Source organism: Lissotriton vulgaris, chromosome 7 (genome assembly GCF_964263255.1).
Source record: "Lissotriton vulgaris chromosome 7, aLisVul1.2, whole genome shotgun sequence".
Lineage (NCBI taxonomy): Eukaryota > Metazoa > Chordata > Amphibia > Caudata > Salamandridae > Lissotriton > Lissotriton vulgaris.
In genome coordinates, this window is record NC_141695.1 from 1,440,965,825 (window position 1) to 1,440,986,276 (window position 20,452).

General features: G+C 46.5%; 1 protein-coding gene across 1 annotated transcript in view; it reads left to right on the forward strand.

The window, feature by feature from the left end:
* Nucleotides 1–20,452, forward strand: part of IFT52 (intraflagellar transport 52) — a 292,137-nt gene that overhangs the window by 257,365 nt on the left and 14,320 nt on the right. The gene's annotated exons all lie outside the window — the stretch shown is intronic.

Below are 20,452 nucleotides of genomic sequence, written 5' to 3' on the forward strand. Positions count from 1 at the left end.
GTGTATCTGGTGACGGGGCACTGGTAACATGTGTGTGCGCATTCAAAGGAAAACGGCTGGAAAATAAAGCTCTGTGAAAGCTACACAGTGAAATAATATCGCAGTACTTTAATAAGTAGTAACTTATTGAGTGTGACGTCCACATATCAGGCTCATATCTGTGCAGGTTCCTTCAGTTCATCAGCCTCCCAATGTTGGTAAATTCACACTGCTATATCTGATCACACTGCTTAATGTTCTCTGTCAGGATCTTGTTATCACACAGAAGCTCCTCGCAGTGCTTTATTCTATGAAATCTTATGCTTTTGCACATACAGTTGGGGCTCACACAATATTTAATATTCATCGCTACATTTGTAGCTGCGTTGCACAGTGCCCCATTTCCAGGCACCTTAATACAACATGGAAACACACTTACAAGCACAAATTGAAATGCAAAAAACTGTGGGGCAACGGAGAGTAGGGTGCATAGGCACATATATATGCAAACCTGCTCACTTCATCAGCCTTCCAATGCTGATAATAATACGATGATTTATCAAATCTGGCAGTTAGTTTTAACATATTAATTACAAGAATATGTGCTACTGATAGAGCGCGCAGGTCACCCGGGTCACAAATTTACCAATTTTTTCACCCCGCGCACTGGGCCCTGACGCGAGTGACCAAGACTAAGTTTTTAGTGAACCGGGTGATTACTTGCACGCCACTATGAGTAATTCGGGGGGTGACTCTTACACCACTTACTATTCATGTACCTGACTTACCACAGGCACATTACTCCCGACGGATCAGGAGCTAGCAGTGGACAAGTGACAGGTTCTCTAGCAATGAATACACTTTATAAACCAAAACACATTTCTCCACCCTGTAACTCTAAAATAACCACAGACACCTGATGGGGTTAAAGGTTTTATCTAGTGATTTCAAAGTGAATATGTCAGAATAAGCAGGATACAAAATAACACATCAAGCATTAGAATCACAATCAAAATATAACCGTGAATTAGAGCAAGGACCATTTGAGTCTATGGGAACATATGGGATTTGAGCATTTAAGGAGCACGTTATTCAACACAAGTTTAAACTAAGGCGAGGGACATAACTAGAATCTCGAATGAATAATTTTAAGCTAGGCTTCTCATGATATACTTATTAGATTCACTGCAACCATGCTAAAGGGAAGGGAAAAACAGGAACATACTAAAATATAACAGTCAGTAATTTCCTACAGGGAGGGGAGAGAAAAAGGAACAAGTCTAATAATCAATTTCATATAACTTGCATTTCAAGATGATAGAGCAATATACCGGCGAGAGTGCTTTAATAAGGAGAAGGAGAAAGAAAGAGAGAGAGAATCGCAAAACACACTACGTTATATTTACCTAATTAGGAATGAGGACTAACCCTGGCCACGGGTCAGTTTGGAAGGACGGGGACAAGGACCCTCAGAAAAAGGAATGCCGGAATGTGAGCAGGTACAGCTCACGGGCAATCAGGACAGGATACCCCTCAGGATTTTGGGACAGGACTGGGCTCACCAAGGTACGACCAACACCCACAGCATCAGATGCAACACCTGCGTTGCCCCTCTCTGCAAGTAATCCGCCAGTAACCCCGATTGGGTTTTCGAATTTCCCAGCAAAGTGCTTCGCCAGCACTTAAGACTATTTCCACCCCTGGGAGATTGTGGAAAATACGGACAGAGTGCTCCGCAGCACTCTAGATTGAGCACCTATAGAGTTCGTAGGGTCAGTGACAGGTCTGCTACTCGGACAAGTCGGACAATTTTCCTAAGCTATACTAGGGTAATTATACAGTTTGGGGACCCTTGGACCACCCATCAATGTTGCAAATGACAGTTTCTCACATTATGATTGGTCAGGAGAGGTGGCTCGGACATTGACACCTCCTAGAATTCAACGTTCCCATCATGAATTTGAATTTTCCTTATCCGCCCCCTGGGTTCACGTTCCCATCCATAGAATACAATAGAAAATACGAGTGTACAAGGCATAGCAACAAAGTCTCTGGATTTCAAGGTGAGTTTCATCATCTTGTGCTGGGTTCTCAGGCGCATTGGGCTTCAGGAGCCAGCTGGCTGATTTCAGCTTCTGCGCAGTAGAGTTTCTCCCAGGTCACATGGAAATACTCAGAGGAGCCTCATCATGGCGCCGGTTATGAATTTTCCATCCCCCAGAGACGTGATACATGAAAAGTAAGCGAGAACAAATTAAAATCACACATAAAATGATCACACTGTATACCGTGATAAAATTCTACACACCCCTTATTTTATAACAGCAATAGTATTAAAGTTTAGTGCGAAAAGACGGATAGGCTAAAGCAGCAGTTGCAAGCGAAGAGCGTGGTGAGAGACAAGCGGCCATGTTTGCGACAGTGCGCATGAGCACAGATTCCCTCCAGAATGCGAGTGCGTCACATCACATGGGTATGACCGACGCATGCGCAGACTGAATTTTAGCGAAGCGGCCATTTTCTTTAGTGCAAGCTTTGTGAGAATGAAAAAACACATAGGCAAGCCTCTTGGGGACACCCGTGTGTTGGGAAAATGCTAAATACAAAGACGGACAGTTGGATTAATATGATTATAATTTAAATGAGGTTCATGAGTGCGAGCAAGTCGCTTTACGTGCGAATCCTTGCTCCATCAATCCCCTCTTTGATGATATTTACTATCATCACTAAATAACGGAAACAGATGCCAACTCTCATTCTTCCATATCATTCATTTCAATTTCAACAAACTTGTTGTTGATTTTTCTTTCAGCTTCTCTATGAGAGTGGTGATTCTTCACCTTTTTGTAGATTTCATTCCTTAATTCTTCTAATTCTAATTCATCAATGTTTCTCTTTACCCCTCTTTTGTTTACAGTTTTTCTTTTGCACTTTTGACATTTACAGCAGATGAAAATTATCAGCACAATCAAACCTATTCCAATTATTGGCATCAGTATTTTCCACAGAATGTTTCTACCTAAGTTAGAAAACCAACTACCTATAGAGGAGAGACCTCCAGTCAGTCTCGTCCAGGCACTGTCAACCTCTAATGGTTTTAGCTCCTTTTCCAAATTAGTTATGTTCTTCACATATTGTTTTAGTTCGATACTTTTGTCAGGAATGTAGGTGCAACAATGTTGCGCCTTCAGCATTCTACAGACTCCGCCCTCTTTTGCCAATAAGGTGTCAAGAGCAAGGCGATTTTGCAAAACCATTGATCTGATCGCAACCATTTCAGTATTGACCAGCAGGAATCCAGCAGCAGTGTCAGTTGATAACCGATCCACTACTGTAGACAATTTGCAGATTCTATGAGTGTTCAGAACTACCCCCATTCCAGGTATCAGTGCACTAAAAATATCACCTATGATTTCTCCTACACTTTCACGTTTACTACGCACTAAGCCATTAGTATTTTCATCATTGCTTCCAGCAGCATTATTCACATGGTATATTTTCGGGAAAACAATGCCAAAGTAGCAGCTTCCATACCAATGATCCGGCAATTTGAAATAAGCCTTGTTCCCACATATATAATATATTCCAGGAAACACAGGTTCTGACCCATTTTTGAAACCCCAACCACCAATTACCTTATAATTATGCTCACACTCGCTGGAACCAATGAATACATTGTTATAATATTCTGTCCTTTCTCTATGGAGACAAAGTTTTCCTTTTCGTTCAAAATCCAGCAACAAAGCAGGATTAGCTTCGCCTTGTGAGGTGTTATCCATGTGCTCAGCCCACCTAGGGACTCTATCCTTTTCATCATTTGCTTTCTTCTGAAACTTTTCCCTCCTTCTGTCTGCCATTTTTATAAACATCTTTTCCTGCTCTTGCAAGGAACAGGTCAGATTTTCTTGTCGTGCTTCATCTAAGTCTATGCAAAAACAACAGGTGATGGACCGAATGTGGATCAATGTCACACACTCAACCCAGTCCAAAGATCTGGGCCCAAATCCATCGTTTTTTGCACTCCACACCACCCCGGGTTAGACAATGGCGATATGCAAATCAGCTCTGACCCTGTGCCCCATGGGAACAGTCCAGTCCGAACTACAAAAGCCATGTCCTTCCCAGAACGGAATCAAGCATCCGAGGACCGGACCGGTTTCGAGGTAACACCTCTCATCAGCCCGGCTAGCTTGACTCCAGTGGTGTGGAGTGCCTGGGACCCACGTCTGGGCATCCCCAGCGCACTTAGGGCGGAATTTGCAAAAACAACAGGTGATGGACCGAATGTGGATCAATGTCACACACTCAACCCAGTCCAAAGATCTGGGCCCAAATCCATCGTTTTTTTGCACTCCACACCACCCCGGGTTAGACAATGGCGATATGCAAATCAGCTCTGACCCTGTGCCCCATGGGAACAGTCCAGTCCGAACTACAAAAGCCATGTCCTTCCCAGAACGGAATCAAGCATCCGAGGACCGGACCGGTTTCGAGGTAACACCTCTCATCAGCCCGGCTAGCTTGACTCCAGTGGTGTGGAGTGCCTGGGACCCACGTCTGGGCATCCCCAGCGCACTTAGGGCGGAATTTGCAAAAACAACAGGTGATGGACCGAATGTGGATCAATGTCACACACTCAACCCAGTCCAAAGATCTGGGCCCAAATCCATCGTTTTTTTGCACTCCACACCACCCCGGGTTAGACAATGGCGATATGCAAATCAGCTCTGACCCTGTGCCCCATGGGAACAGTCCAGTCCGAACTACAAAAGCCATGTCCTTCCCAGAACGGAATCAAGCATCCGAGGACCGGACCGGTTTCGAGGTAACAGTGCAAAAAAACGATGGATTTGGGCCCAGATCTTTGGACTGGGGTGAGTGTGTGACATTGATCCACATTCGGTCCATCACCTGTTGTTTTTGCATATTCCGCCCTAAGTGCGCTGGGGATGCCCAGACGTGGGTCCCATGCACTCCACACCACTGGAGTCAAGCTAGCCGGGCTGATGAGAGGTGTTACCTCGAAACCGGTCCGGTCCTCGGATGCTTGATTCCGTTCTGGGAAGGACATGGCTTTTGTAGTTCGGACTGGACTGTTCCCATGGGGCACAGGGTCAGAGCTGATTTGCATATTGCCATTGTCTAACCCAGGGTGGTGTGGAGTGCAAAAAAACGATGGATTTGGGCCCAGATCTTTGGACTGGGGTGAGTGTGTGACATTGATCCACATTCGGTCCATCACCTGTTGTTTTTGCATATTCGTCTATGTCACCTATAGTCAAGAAATATTCTCCCATATAACGAGTCACCTCGCTTTTAACATGAACGAGGTTCAAATGTCCTCTAATAGGAAGTTCAGAAAATACTACGTCAGCATTTGAATAGTAATACTGCAAAGTGCTTCTATAAAATAAGCTAGCTAATATACTGCAGGAAATTCCATAGGTTAGGGGCAAGTGGTGGTATGTCACACCTTCAGCTACAGATGTGGGTAGCTTCATGCAGACATAGCAGTCTTCTATTTCCATAGCCTCTACATAATGCACTAGTAAGTTAGCGAAAACATTTAAATGCGTCCTGTTTTTCATTTTGTGAAAGTGCAGTTCACCCTCATCTGATGCTTCTAGATTTTGTCGTGTCTGTCTTTGCCTAACTGAATTGTCATGTCGTTCTAAGCTTCGTGGTGTTTCAGCAGTCCGTGCAACGTCTGTGTCTAATACTTCAGGTTCGGTAGGGGATAGGTTAGGATTTTTACTTATCATAAAAGGTAAAAAGACTGTTAATCCTATCCACATCACTATTAGCATAGCTACACTACATAAGCATATTTTACAGCAAGTTTTACAACACCCAAATCTGGATCTCCCAGCTACGCTTGAATCAAACATTTTAGCTTACAGGTGGCTTTTGCAACCCCTCTTCTTTTTCCTTTATACCAAAGCTTTGCTCCGATTTGTCTCAAGGAGGGTCTTCGTCCGAACTCCGATCAGTGATAGACTCTTCGTCACTTTTACCACTGTGATTGGGCTCATCAATTTCTTCCAGCACCAGGTATGTCCATTCGGGGCTCCGATACAGTTTATTCTGTTTCTTTATTCTGTCGCTTTTTCTCAGAAACTTGCCTCGGGCTGATTTTCTTTCACTTTCCGCCCTCTCACGGTCTTTCAGTTTCTCCTCAACTGTTTTTATTCGGAGTCTTAGCCTTTTGACGTACCTGGGTGTACTTTTGCTTCTGTGACTTTCAGTGGTCGAGGACACTTGACCTTCTTCGTGCACTCTTTTAATCTTTTCCTTGTGCTTGACAGAGTCTATTTCCCTCCCTGTCTGACTAGTTCCAGGTCTTTCATCTATTTCTTCTGCCTGGTCCTCAAGCTGGTCCTGTTCAGGTTCACTTTGTAGGGTTTCTGTAATTCTGGGTGGACTGAATTCTGATTCCTGAACACGTTCATCTATTTCTATCTGTTCTGGTTCATGCACTTCGTTCTCTTCACTGTCTTCCGCATGAACTTCGGCTCTTACCACTATCTGTCCCTTCCCAGACTCCGGAGTTTCAGGTGGAGTGTCGATGTCTTGATCTGTCCCTACTTGGCCTATTTCCTGATCAGGTGTGATGTGAGTCTCGCCGCCCTGACCTTCTTCTTCTATTTCTAGCTCACCTGGACTATCCCACTCACTGTCTAGGTAGGAATATTTCCTGGTTCGTATTGTGTCATGAACCGGGTCATCAGCAGGGTACCACTCAACGTCTCGACTTGTGCTCGGCAGCTCGATATCAGTGAGGTCCGAACTCTCCTCGGGAGTTTCCTCAGCAGGGCTGCCTTCAGCTTCAGTCGCGTTTTCTCCTGTTACCCGCTTGGTGTGGCTGGCATGGATCCACTTCGGCACACCAGCACACTTTACAGCAGTAGTGGTGACAAGAATCACTTGTCTCGGCTTTCCCCACTTTGGTCCAAGGCAACTCTTCCGGGTGTGTTTCTTCAACACCACCCAATCGCCTGGTCGTAGCTTATGTGCTGGAGTCTTGTGCCATTCGTCTTCTGTCTCTCCAATCTGGTGGGAGATAGAACGCACTTGGTCACCCAGCTGCTTGCAGTATTCTAGTACCAAATCATCAGTAATGCTTAGCAGTTTGTGTCCAGGTACCCATGCTTGTCGCATCACTCTCCCCATTAGTACCTCATGGGGGCTCAGGCCTGTTTTTCAATTTGGAATACTTCTCAGACTCATCAGCACAAGGGGCAAAGCATCTGTCCAGTTCATTTTGGTGGAATCACACATCTTCGCCAGCCTGGACTTTATCGTGCCATTTATCTGCTCAACCACCCCAGATGCCTCGGGATGGTAGGCACAGTGCAGTCTTTGCTTCATTTTAAAGGCCTTACAGAGCTCTTCTAGGACGTCGTTGGCAAAATGCCCACCTTGGTCCGTTTCAATCGTCTCTGGGATCCCAAACCTAGGTATCAACTCCCTAAGCAATAGCTTGGCTGTAGTTTTTTTTTTAAAAACATTTTATTAAAGCAAATTGACGCAAACCACAGTAATACAGCTTACAGATTTTGATCATAGCGTCAAGTAGGCAGAGTTCAATCAGTTCCGGTAACATAAAGTGACGCTAGGAAAATAAACAGTTAGGTCGCATCATGGAGCATAACCAATGTCACAATAGTAGAATTTTCTGATAAGCAACTGAAATTCAAAGCAAGCATAAACAATAGTCCAAAAAACTCAAAAAAGGAAAGAAAATTGCATCATTCAGAAGTAACAGCTTGCGAGACCAGCACATCAGTCCGTTCCATATCACAATAGGAGGCATCGCAGACTATAACCACACTTCTATAACAGCAAACATCTAAACACCCCACCCGGGAGGAACAGGAGTAAAAACAGAAGGCCATAGATCGCCAACAATACCTGAGGGACCAAGAGTAGGGTAAAGCAGCGAGCAAACGGGACGGTCCATCCCCATGTAACAGGAGAGCGGCGTGTCGTGGCAGAAGCTCTAACTAATGGAGTGCCGCGTGGGGTACCTGAGGCCTAGCCCACCCCAGTAGGTAAATTGGGGTGTAGGGACTGAGCTGTGGCTTCCCTCGCCCTCCCCGCAATGTATTGGCGATACGGGTCCCAGATGTCGGTGGGGCGGGAGGTTGCCGGGAGTTGGCCAGAATATTCCACACTATTGACATTGCAATAAGCCACACTTCGCAGCCAAGCGGCAACTGTGGGAGCCCGTCTCGAGCACCAGTGCAGTGCAACCTCTCTCTTGGCCAGAAGGAAGCAGATCGATGCCAATTTGCGTATCTTTCGGGGAAAGTTGGACATGTATCCCATCAGGGCAATCTCAGGTAAAACGGCCAGCGGAATGCCTATAATCGTACTCAGTGTATCATGTATAGCAACCCAAAAGGCGTGGAGCTTAGGGCATGTCCAGGAGAGATGGGCGAAGTCCGCCTGTGGGGCGTTGCACTTGGGACAGGTGTGGGGGCGCGCAGGGTCGATTCTGTGGGCCATCGCTGGGGTGTGGTACAGTCGGCGAAGGAATTTGAAATGAATGAGTTTGTGTCTGTTATTCATCGACACCTCTCTTGTCGTGGCGCAACATGCGTCCCATTGATCGTCAGAGATCTGGGTGCCCAGATCCTTTTCCCAAGCGGCACGAACCGTCTCATCCGACGAAGGGAGTGAGGATAAACATAATTTGTAAAGTTTGGATACCACGTGGGCCCCTGAAGTGTTCTGGATAATGGAAGTGAGTGCGAGAGTGTCGTCCGGTGGCAACGGGAAGGTGTGGAACGTGGCACGCAACAATGCCTTGAGTCTAGCCAGCACAAAGGTGTCCATGAAAGTGCGCTCCGAGAAGCGAGGGTCCTCGGAAACGGAAAGCGCGTGGCCGTCGGGGAACAAGTCACCGATCGTAGTCAATTGGTATTTAGCTAGTGTACGACAGATCAATGTTTCGCCAGTTATGGGGAGCCAATGAGGGTTGGGCAGTGGGAGGGCCTGTGAGTACAGAGTGTCAACACGCAGTAAGCGTCTAAGTTTGTCCCAGGCCCAAGCCGTAGTGGTAAGAGGAAGTATGTCATGCGGATCGCGAGGAAGGCCCTTAGGGAGCACATTGTCCAGGGATATAGGGAGTGCAGCGTCCGCCTCAGGTTTCAAGTGTTGAATCCTGGCGTCCGGATGGAACCAGGAATGGGCATACGAGCACTGGGCAACCAGGTAGTAGAGGTAGAAGTCCGGGACCCCAAAGCCCCCCCTTTCATATGGCAGTGTCAGCGCGCTCCAGGCCAGACGTGGGCGCTTCCCACCCCAAACCAATCTCAACAGGGCCGTGCGTAGTTGCGTGAAAAAAACCCGAGTGAGAGGGATGGGAATGTTGTTGAATAAATATAAGAACCGGGGCAGTACCACCATTTTCACTATGGCAATGCGACCAGCCATTGACAAGGGAAGGCGGAGCCACCTATCCGTGTTATCTTCCAAGAAATCGAGGGCGCGTCCATAGTTCATGCGAATGATAGCCACGGTGTCCATGTGGATGTGAATTCCTAGGTATTTAACGGAGTCCTCGCACCATTCCAATGGGAAGACGCAAGGCCACCTCGAAGTGGCAAGGGTAAGGGGGAACAGTTGCGATTTGTGCCAATTAACCCTGAGGCCAGAGTAATCACCAAAACGTACAATCTCCGACAGCAGAGGCTGTAGGTTGGTTTCTGGGGTGCGGATGTACAGAACCATGTCATCCGCGTAGAGCGAGACAAGCAGAGGCCCCGTGCGGAACTGGAGTCCCCTGTGCAAGTGTTTCTCCTGAAAGTGACGGACCAGAGGATCCATAGCCAAAATAAAAAGCAAGGGGGATAAGGGGCATCCCTGACGTGTTCCTCTAGACAGAGTGAATCTGTCGGTAATAGTTCCATTGAGGCGAAGACGCGCCGTGGGAGCCGTGTACAGCAGTTCAACGGTCGCCACAAACATAGCCGGCATGCCCATCCTACGCATCACATCTAGAAAAAAGGGCCACTCCAAGGTGTCGAACGCCTTTTCGGTGTCCAGAAAGACCGCCGCCGCTGGGACGGTCGGGTCAATTCTATGTAGGACCGAGAAGACTGTGCGTAGATTCAGGGAAGTCGACCTTTGGGGTACGAAGCCGGATTGAACCGGTGAAATGATAGAATTCACTAGCAGCGCGAGCCGCAAAGCGAGCACCTTGGCAAGGATTTTATAGTCTAGGTTTAGGAGTGATAGCGGGCGATAGGAACCGCAGACCGTTGGGTCTCGGCCAGGTTTGGGTAGCAAGACAATAACCGCCTCACGGAGCGTAGGGGGGAGAACACCGGACTCCAGGGCCTCCGCGTACACCTCGACCAGGATAGGGACCAACTCCTCTTTGTATGTTTGATAAAAATCTGCAGTGAAACCGTCCAGGCCTGGCGCCGAGGAACCCTTCAGCGAGTCTATTGCCTCTACGATCAGTTCGGGAGTAATAGGGTGCGCCAGGAAGTCTTGCATGTACTTTTCTAAGAACACCATAGCTATCTCGTTGATGTATGGACCTGGATCGCGAGTTTCCACCGTTAGGGCGGACTTGTAGAGCTGCTTGTAGTAAGACAAGAAAGTGTTACAAATGTCAGGAGTGGTGAAGTGAGATGTGCCATCTGCAGCCACAATCTGTGTGATGTACGCCGCCTGCCGGGGGGGGCGCAGCAATTGTGCCAATAGCCGTCCCGGTCTGTCCCCCTCGCCGTATTGTCGGGCCGAATGGTACTTGCCGACGTATTTTAGTTCCCTGTCCGCCGTGTCTCTGAACTCTAACAGGAGCTCGATGCGTTTAGCGTCGTTGGCTGGGGAGGGGTCAGTCAGGATCCGAGATTCAATGGCCGATAGGTCAGTCTCAATGCGGGACAGGGTGGACCGTATTTCACGCAGCGCCTCTACATGCTTGGTGATGCAAACCCCCCTGATTGTTGCTTTGAATCCCTCCCATAGTGTGGCCCACGCCGTCACGGAGCCGGTGTTGAGGTCAAAATAGTCCTCAATCGCCGAGCGGATCTCCTCTGTGAAAACTGGGTCCGTCAGTGCGCGCCCAGGGAATCTCCACTGCCTCTCATAACCACCCACCCTAGGGATCGCAAGAGCCAGAACCACCGGAGAATGGTCAGATATGGTGCGTGGCAGCGTATGTAAATCAGTAACCCAACCCGCCAAGCCAGGGGATAAAAGCCAGTAGTCAATCCTGGTGCTCGTGTTGTGGAAGCCAGAGTGGTGCGTGAAGGACGGGGAGGTAGAGTGACGGGTAGCCTCAATGTCCTGCAGTGTAAAGTGGGAACATTGATCCGCCATCGCAGCGCGGGATAGGGGTTTGCGGTCAGGGGAGGGGGACGTGCTGTCCCTGTCGGGGTTCATCAACAAGTTAAAGTCGCCCCCCAATGCCAGAAGATCAATATCTGCGTGTACTAGAGACATGTGTAGGTCCGCAAGGCAGGCTGGGGAATCGACATTAGGGCCATAAACCCCCACAATGGAAACCTTGTACCCAAACAGCAGCCCATGTAAAATCACATATCGCCCCTCCCCGTCCACCTTACTGTCAGTCAGGACAAAGGGTAAGCGTTTGTGAATCAAGACCGCCACCCCCCGAGCATACCTACTGAAGCATGAAAACACTCTGTTTGCGCCCCAGCTCTGTGCAAAGGAGGGTGTGTCTGAATGAACCATGTGTGTTTCCTGCAGTATTAAAATATCAACATTATGTCTTGCTGCATACTGTAAAACCTGTTTCCGTTTCCGGGTAGAGTTCAGGCCCCGGACATTCCAGGTCATCAACTTAAGAATAGAAGGGCCAGTCTGCAATCCTACTCGGGCCATGAAGTTAAATCGAAAATCGTGGGCAAGAAGCGACCTGTGAACAAACCAGTGCCATGTGTCTCGCGATCAGCTTGGCTGTAGTTAGGGCATCATTTTTCTTAGCTGGGTAGGCCTCCACCCACCGGGAGAACAGACAAACTATGACCAGGATATATCTATATCCCTTGCATTTGGGCATTGTTATAAAGTCTGCCTGCATTCTGACAAAGGGACCTACTGCCTTTCCAATGGTACTCTGCTCCACTACAGTCCTCTTTCCTGCATTGAATTGCTGACACACTAGGCACCTCTGGCAAAGCCTCTCCGCCTGGTTCCTGAATCTTGAATTACAGAACACCTTGTCAAACACACGGCACATGGCATCCCTTCCCATATGTGTTGGTTCATGTATCATTCGGACCATGGGATCTATCAGACTGTCGGGCAGCACGGGCACTCCATTTTTGTCTACCACCACACCGTCATTCCTCATTCTGCATTCATTTTCACTCCATCTAGCTTTTTCTTCCCTGCCTGTCGACTGCTGTAAGTCTTTCAACTCATCCCACGTTGACACATTATCAAACAACATCAGTTGGCAGCTGTGTCCACCCCATAACCCAATTTGAAGGGACATTTGGTATTGGGCACAAAATTGTGCGATTTGGTCAGCGTATCGGTTCCCGGCTGTCACATCATCATCTCCTGATCTGTGAGCCGCACACTTGACCACAGCCAATTCTTTGGGCAATTGAATAGCTTCCAATAATTCTTGTACCACTTTTCCGTTTCTGATAGGGGTACCTGAGGAAGTCATGAATTCTCTTTGTAACCAAAGTTGGACGAAGTCATGAACAACCCCGTAACAATACTGACTGTCGGTATAAACAGTTATTCTTTTGTTCTTACCCCTCCTACAGGCTCTTGTCATGGCTATGAGCTCGGCTACCTGGGCAGATTTTACTTCACTTAGGTAAGAGGCTTCTATGGTATTTGTCAATGTGACCACAGCATAGGCAGCACACAGACCACCACTCTCATGTCTTAAACCTGAGCCGTCCACGAACATAGTATGCTCCCCATCAAGCAATGCTACTTCTCTGATGTCTGGACGGGGCTTAGTGCTGAACTCTGTTAGATCAATGCAATTATGCTCCATTTCACCCTCGTCGTCTACATCCAGAGGAACAGGCAACAGAGTGGCGGGGTTTAGGACATTGCACCGAGAAATAGTTACATTCTCAGCACCAATCAAAATTCTCTCATACTTAGTCAGCCGACTAGGTGTGAGATACTGGGTCTTGGTTCTTGTCAGTAAAATTACAACAGAATGTGGAACATATACGGTGACAGGAAGTCCCATGACAATATTCTCACTCTGCTCCAGACTGACGCAAGTAGCAGCTACTGCTTTCAGGCATCCGGGCAATCCAGCAGCCACTGGATCTAGAGTGGCTGAGAAATAGGCTACAGGACGCCTGACCAGCCCATGCTCCTGGGTCAGGACTGAGAGCGCACAATTTTCTCTGGTGTCACAGAATAGTTCAAAACGCTTGGAATAGTCTGGCATGCCTAATGCAGGTGCGGTACACAGACAATTTCGCAAGGTTACCCATGCGGACATGCTTTCGCTGTCCCACCCAACTGACTGGGTCTTCCACTCCTTTCTTGGTCATTTTTATCAAAGTTTTGGCTAGATTAGCGAATCCCACAATCCACTGTCTGCAGTACCCCACAACTCCCAGAAACATCCTCACCTCTTTCTGAGTTCGGGGTAGGTCCATTGCTTTAATTATCTTGATCCTTTCTGTGGTGACCTTTCGGATCCCTTTCTCTATCTGGTGCCCCAGATATTTTACTGAGTTTTTACAAAACTGCAATTTGTCAGGGGATACTTTATGTCCTCCCTTTCCTAAGTGGTTCAGCAAGGCAATGGTGTCAGTGACACAGTCATTTTGAGTTTTAGATGCCACTAGAAGGTCATCTATGTACTGTACCAAAACGGACTCTCCGGGCAGTATCAGGGTTTCAAGACATTTCTTTAATATCTGGTTGAAAATCGAAGGACTTTCAGTGTACCCCTGAGGGACGCGATTCCAGACATAGATATGGCTGTCAAATTCAAAACTAAAAAGGAACTTGCTTTCTGGATGCAATGGGATGGAAAAGAATGCATGGCACAGGTCAATGACAGTGAACCATTCCGCATTCCAAGGAATCTGATACAAGATTACGGCAGGGTTGGGCACAATGGGACAGCAAGGTACAACAATTTGGTTTACCTTGCGCAGGTCCTGCACTACTCGGTACTTTCCACTAGGCTTTTTAATTCCAATGATGGGCGAATTTCAGGGACTGCTCATTACTTCTTCTATGATTTCTGCTTCAAGCAGTCGGGTAATTTCAGTTGCGACTCCTGCCTTTACTTCTGCACTCATTTTGTACTGTCTTGTTTTGGGATATACTGCATTTGTTTTTATTGCTATTTTAACTGGGCCCACGTTTGCCATCAAGCCTACATCTTTTCCTGAGAAATCCCACACTTCTGGTACTACTCTCAACTGAAGCTCTTCAGGTAAGTCTTCAATTGACAACGTTTTAATGTCAGCATCAGGTCTTACTAACATTAGTTTGTACAAACCATCTTCATCGGGGGTCTGAACTTCGACGCCCTTTGGTGAGCAAAAGATGGTGCAGTTCATTTTGCACAACAAATCGCGTCCTAACAGGTTCACAGGACTGGAATCACAGACCACAAATCTGTGCATTTCTTTAAAGTTTCCTATGGAGATTTCCATAGGCTCGGTTACTGGAGTACTTATTATCTGATTTGAGACACCCACTACTTGGATAGCTTCTCCCGAGAGGGGTAGGTTAGGAACATCCACTGTTCTCACAGTGGACCGGGTAGCACCAGTGTCCAACAGAAAGGTGATGTCTTTTCCCTCAACCTTCCCTTCAATGTATGGTCCAGTCTGGTCTACCGGTAAGGAGGCGCCAAGTACGCACTCCTTGTCCTCCCCCCTCAGGCCCCGTCAATCTTGTTCATCACAGAGGAAAGAATCATTTAACAGGTACTGTGAAATTGCTGCATTGCTTCCATTCTCTCCCTCCCATATTTCCGCCCTTTCATTCTGCTGGCCCTGGTTCTTGTAATTCTGTCTAGGAGCGCGAGGTACTGGAGGTAGCTTTACCTGTTGCTGGTTCTTTTTCGTCCCCTCTTTCTGCACCTGTGGATTTAAACCATTTATAGGGGCATTACCGGCCTGCAGGTGTGGACACTCGTCTCTCCAATGCCCTAACTGGCCGCACCCGTGGCATGGGAACTTCTTCATAGCTTCTTCCCGACTCATCTTTGCCCGGGGCTTCCCCCCTCCCCCAGCAGTGGCATTCTGAGCATTATTACTGGAATTCAATTTACTTAACTGTTTTTCTTGCTGTTCAGCTAATTTCACTTGTGCCCACATCACTTTCTCCTTGAGGGCTTTCTTTTTATTTTCGATTTCATCTTCGCAGTATTTGGCGTATTTCAGGACATCATCTATTGGTTTTCCCTGCCAACTTATTTTATTATCTCGAATCCATTGTGATATTTCAGGCCTTAATCCTAGTACGAATCTATAACTGAAATGGGTCATGTCTTTCATGTCCACATTATCGATACCACTGTAAGTTTTGAATACTTGCAGTAACCTTTCATAAAAGGAATGGACAGTTTCATCACGTTCTTGGGTGGTTCTATCTATTCTGGTCCAATCTGTCTCCTTTGCGGGCACCTTTTTCTTGAGGTATTGTATGACTTGCTCATACTTCCTCATTACTTCAGGTGCGGGAGCCCCTGTTTTCTCATCTCTTGGATATTCTTCACTGGGCCAATCAATTTCAATTTTGCAGTCGGTCCACAAATCTACAGGGACCACAATGTCGAAAAACCCATCCAGGTCTTTCAGAAGACATTTCTGAACTTTTATAAAGCGTTCAACCTGCCTGTACCAATCAACAGGTTTTTCCCGTAATTTCGGGAAGTCATTTGTAAAAGACACAATATCTTGTCGGGACCAAGGGACATGGACATATTTTCCTCCCGGGACCTCTCTCATGGGACACAATTTTTCTGTCGGGGTTACTTCTTTTAACACGTATTCTGAAGCCTGAGACTTTGCCCTGCTGTCTTCCTTTTTCTTTGCCCACCGGGTTCTCCATTTCCCCACATCCCCCCATTTCTGCAAGAGTTTTAATAATTCTTTTATCTGGATCTGCTTTCCTCCCATATTCAAGCTTTCTAAGTCTTTGTCCGAAAAGTCTACTCTGTAGGGTTTCTGAAGGATTTTGGAGCGACTAACATCGATTCCCATTTCTGTGGCGGTGTCCATTAATCTTTCATGGAGCAATCTAGCATTTCGGGTAAGATTTTTACTGATGAACAGTAATTCCTCTTCGCTGTATGAGCTTAAGCGTTCTAAACCTACGTTTCCAGCCATCATTTCTTCTATTTCTATCCTTAGTTTATAGATCTCTAACGGTCTGGATTGGGGAGTGGTTTCTTTCTCCAACTCTTTGGTCCATCTGTCTAATTCTTCTGGAGTTACTACTGTGGCACTCCTAACCCCAGATGCACCTTCAATCAAAACCTCTTTTGGCCTACTCTGACTTCTTGTCCCCGACATGCTAGTCCTAGGTTCTCTAATTGGCAAATCCATCAGAACCACTGATTCACATTCACTCTCTTGATCGTCATCTATGACTACTTCCTTTCTCGGGGGGGGGGTATGCTAGGAGTGGGCATTATGGGGGAGATAACAGGAGGACGAGGACTAGCCAGGTTATCCCTATAAAGGGGAATAGCGGGTCCAATGGTCACTGGAATAGTCAGGGAATCTGGATGGGGATGTATCTGGGCTATGGTCCGGACTAAATCGTCTCGCTGCTTAGCCAGGGCTTCCTTCTCTTGTTCTCGCAAAGCCTTTTCTGCTGATTTGTCATGCAATACTTGTGGAACTAAAGGAGGGTAAATACTTGGGGCAGTCGGAGTAAACAATCGAGGAGGGCCTTCCCCAAACGGCTGATAGTTCGGGACCGTGGTCTTAGGTCTGCAAAACCCATCCCCTTCACTGGTCTTACTATCTGTACCTGTCCCATCTGTCTCACTATCCCTCCTACATCTGGGATATTTGGCAAACGGGTTCGGTGAACTTAAAGGCTCGGAGTCTGCTACATAGGGAGGTGGGTTTTTCATCAATAAATCTTCTAGGTGCTCATTTTCTGAGTCTCCTACAGGCATTAAGTGATGGGTTTTCTCTTTACTTTTCCCTTTCGCTTGGTCTAATACCCCCATCATTGGAAACAACCCCTCCACCATCATGCTTTGTCTCCACTGTTTCATTTTCTGCTCTTTGGTCTCCCTATGGACCCTCGGATACCATTTGCTCACTCCCTTGTCCATCCGGGGTCTGTCTCTCTCCAAAGCCTCAATTTCCCACTCTTCTAAGGCTTCGTACTGGGTCAATCTGGGTCTGGGATGCAATTCATTCATGCGGGTCCTTAAGTTAAACAGGATCCTACCATTAAAGGTACCATCAATTGGAAATGCTAGGACCCCGTCATCTGCAGTATACTTTGCCCAATTCTCTAGCCATACACAGGTATGATACCCTTTTTCAAACATCATGAAAGAAGCAGGAGTATTCGGGGGAGGAATGATCACACCCTCTCTCGTTCTAATGGGCTTATCTGTTCTAAAGAAATTCTTTACCTTGTCGACAAAGGACATTTTTCTCTTTATTCCATACATCATGTGCGGTCTACCTCGTATAATCTGTTCCCTATAGAAGCCTGAGTTTTGAGGGTTAGGTAAGAACTCAGGATACCACATATGCCTTTCCAGGCCCGCTTCTAACTCAGCCTGATTAATTTTGTTTACTTTAGTACTTCCAATGCTAGCGCGACTCTTATTTTGTAGAGACCAATCAACACTGTGAGCACAAAAATCCTTGTCCAATGGGTGCGCGGCCTTTCGCGAGACCAAGTCTCGCGCTCCGGCACTCACCCCTCCCTTACAAATTCGGCTTCACTACACACCCGCTGTTCTGACCAATGCCAGCGCGGCGCGGAATGACGTCAGAGCAGCTTTCCGACCGACTCCCTCCTTCACAAGGTAACGGAAACTTTTAACTTTTCCTAAAGTGCGAGTATAAAACTTAGTTACTAACACACAACGTTTGCCACTATGTCTGAGTGTTCTAAAAAGACAGAAAAACTTCCTCTCACTGCAAGTAAACCACTTCTGTCTACTTTTCATTCACTCCAGTTAGACTTCTCTGCCTAACCTCACACACAAGTAATATAGAACCCGTTATTCTTCCGACTCATCCACTTTTGTCAGGGATATGTACTGAGCCGGGATTTCACCAGCGGACTATTTTACTTACCAGTCAAGCCTCGGAGACCCTATTACTCCTTCCGTATGTGACCCTTACTAGGTGATATCACAATGGAAGTTTTACAAAAGACTCGTAGCTATCATTTACACAGATGCAACCAAAAAATCCTAATTAGTGCTTCCAGGTATTCTTAACCCTACACTAATGACTCTAAACAAGTGACTTTTTCCAGCCAAACGGATTCTACTCACTGTTAGCTATATACTTCCCCGGGGATTCGGACTACACTGAACGCTTACAAACAGTTTCTGGTTAATGCAACATGTAACACTTATAGCAGCAATGCAAAATCATATACATTTACTCATAAATCCTTAAAACATTGCAAAATTTGAACCAATACAGTAGAAAATCAGCAGCACATTTTATTTCCACGGTTTGTCTATAAACTATCCTGTCTACCTATCTTAACTAGTCCTAACCATTACCTCTGCTACCAGAAAATTACTGATAGAGCGCGCAGGTCACCCGGGTCACAAATTTACCAATTTTTTCACCCCGCGCACTGGGCCCTGACGCGAGTGACCAAGACTAAGTTTTTAGTGAACCGGGTGATTACTTGCACGCCACTATGAGTAATTCGGGGGGTGACTCTTACACCACTTACTATTCATGTACCTGACTTACCACAGGCACATTACTCCCGACGGATCAGGAGCTAGCAGTGGACAAGTGACAGGTTCTCTAGCAATGAATACACTTTATAAACCAAAACACATTTCTCCACCCTGTAACTCTAAAATAACCACAGACACCTGATGGGGTTAAAGGTTTTATCTAGTGATTTCAAAGTGAATATGTCAGAATAAGCAGGATACAAAATAACACATCAAGCATTAGAATCACAATCAAAATATAACCGTGAATTAGAGCAAGGACCATTTGAGTCTATGGGAACATATGGGATTTGAGCATTTAAGGAGCACGTTATTCAACACAATTTTAAACTAAGGCGAGGGACATAACTAGAATCTCGAATGAATAATTTTAAGCTAGGCTTCTCATGATATACTTATTAGATTCACTGCAACCATGCTAAAGGGAAGGGAAAAACAGGAACATACTAAAATATAACAGTCAGTAATATCCTACAGGGAGGGGAGAGAAAAAGGAACAAGTCTAATAATCAATTTCATATAACTTGCATTTTAAGATGATAGAGCAATATACCGGCGAGAGTGCTTTAATAAGGAGAAGGAGAAAGAAAGAGAGAGAGAATCGCAAAACCCACTACATTATATTTACCTAATTAGGAATGAGGACTAACCCTGGCCACGGGTCAGTTTGGAAGGACGGGGACAAGGACCCTCAGAAAAAGGAATGCCGGAATGTGAGCAGGTACAGCTCACGGGCAATCAGGACAGGATACCCCTCAGGATTTTGGGACAGGACTGGGCTCACCAAGGTACGACCAACACCCACAGCATCAGATGCAACGCCTGCGTTGCCCCTCTCTGCAAGTAATCCGCCAGTAACCCCGATTGGGTTTTTGAATTTCCCAGCAAAGTGCTTCGCCAGCACTTAAGACTATTTCCACCCCTGGGAGATTGTGGAAAATACGGACAGAGTGCTCCGCAGCACTCTAGATTGAGCACCTATAGAGTTCGTAGGGTCAGTGACAGGTCTGCTACTCGGACAAGTCGGACAATTTTCCTAAGCTATACTAGGGTAATTATACAGTTTGGGGACCCTTGGACCACCCATCAATGTTGCAAATGACAGTTTCTCACATTATGATTGGTCAGGAGAGGTGGCTCGGACATTGACACCTCCTAGAATTCAACGTTCCCATCATGAATTTGAATTTTCCTTATCCGCCCCCTGGGTTCACGTTCCCATCCATAGAATACAATAGAAAATACGAGTGTACAAGGCATAGCAACAAAGTCTCTGGATTTCAAGGTGAGTTTCATCATCTTGTGCTGGGTTCTCAAGCGCATTGGGCTTCAGGAGCCAGCTGGCTGATTTCAGCTTCTGCGCAGTAGAGTTTCTCCCAGGTCACATGGAAATACTCAGAGGAGCCTCATCATGGCGCCGGTTATGAATTTTCCATCCCCCAGAGACGTGATACATGAAAAGTAAGCGAGAACAAATTAAAATCACATAAAATGATCACACTGTATACCGTGATAAAATTCTACACACCCCTTATTTTATAACAGCAATAGTATTAAAGTTTAGTGCGAAAAGAC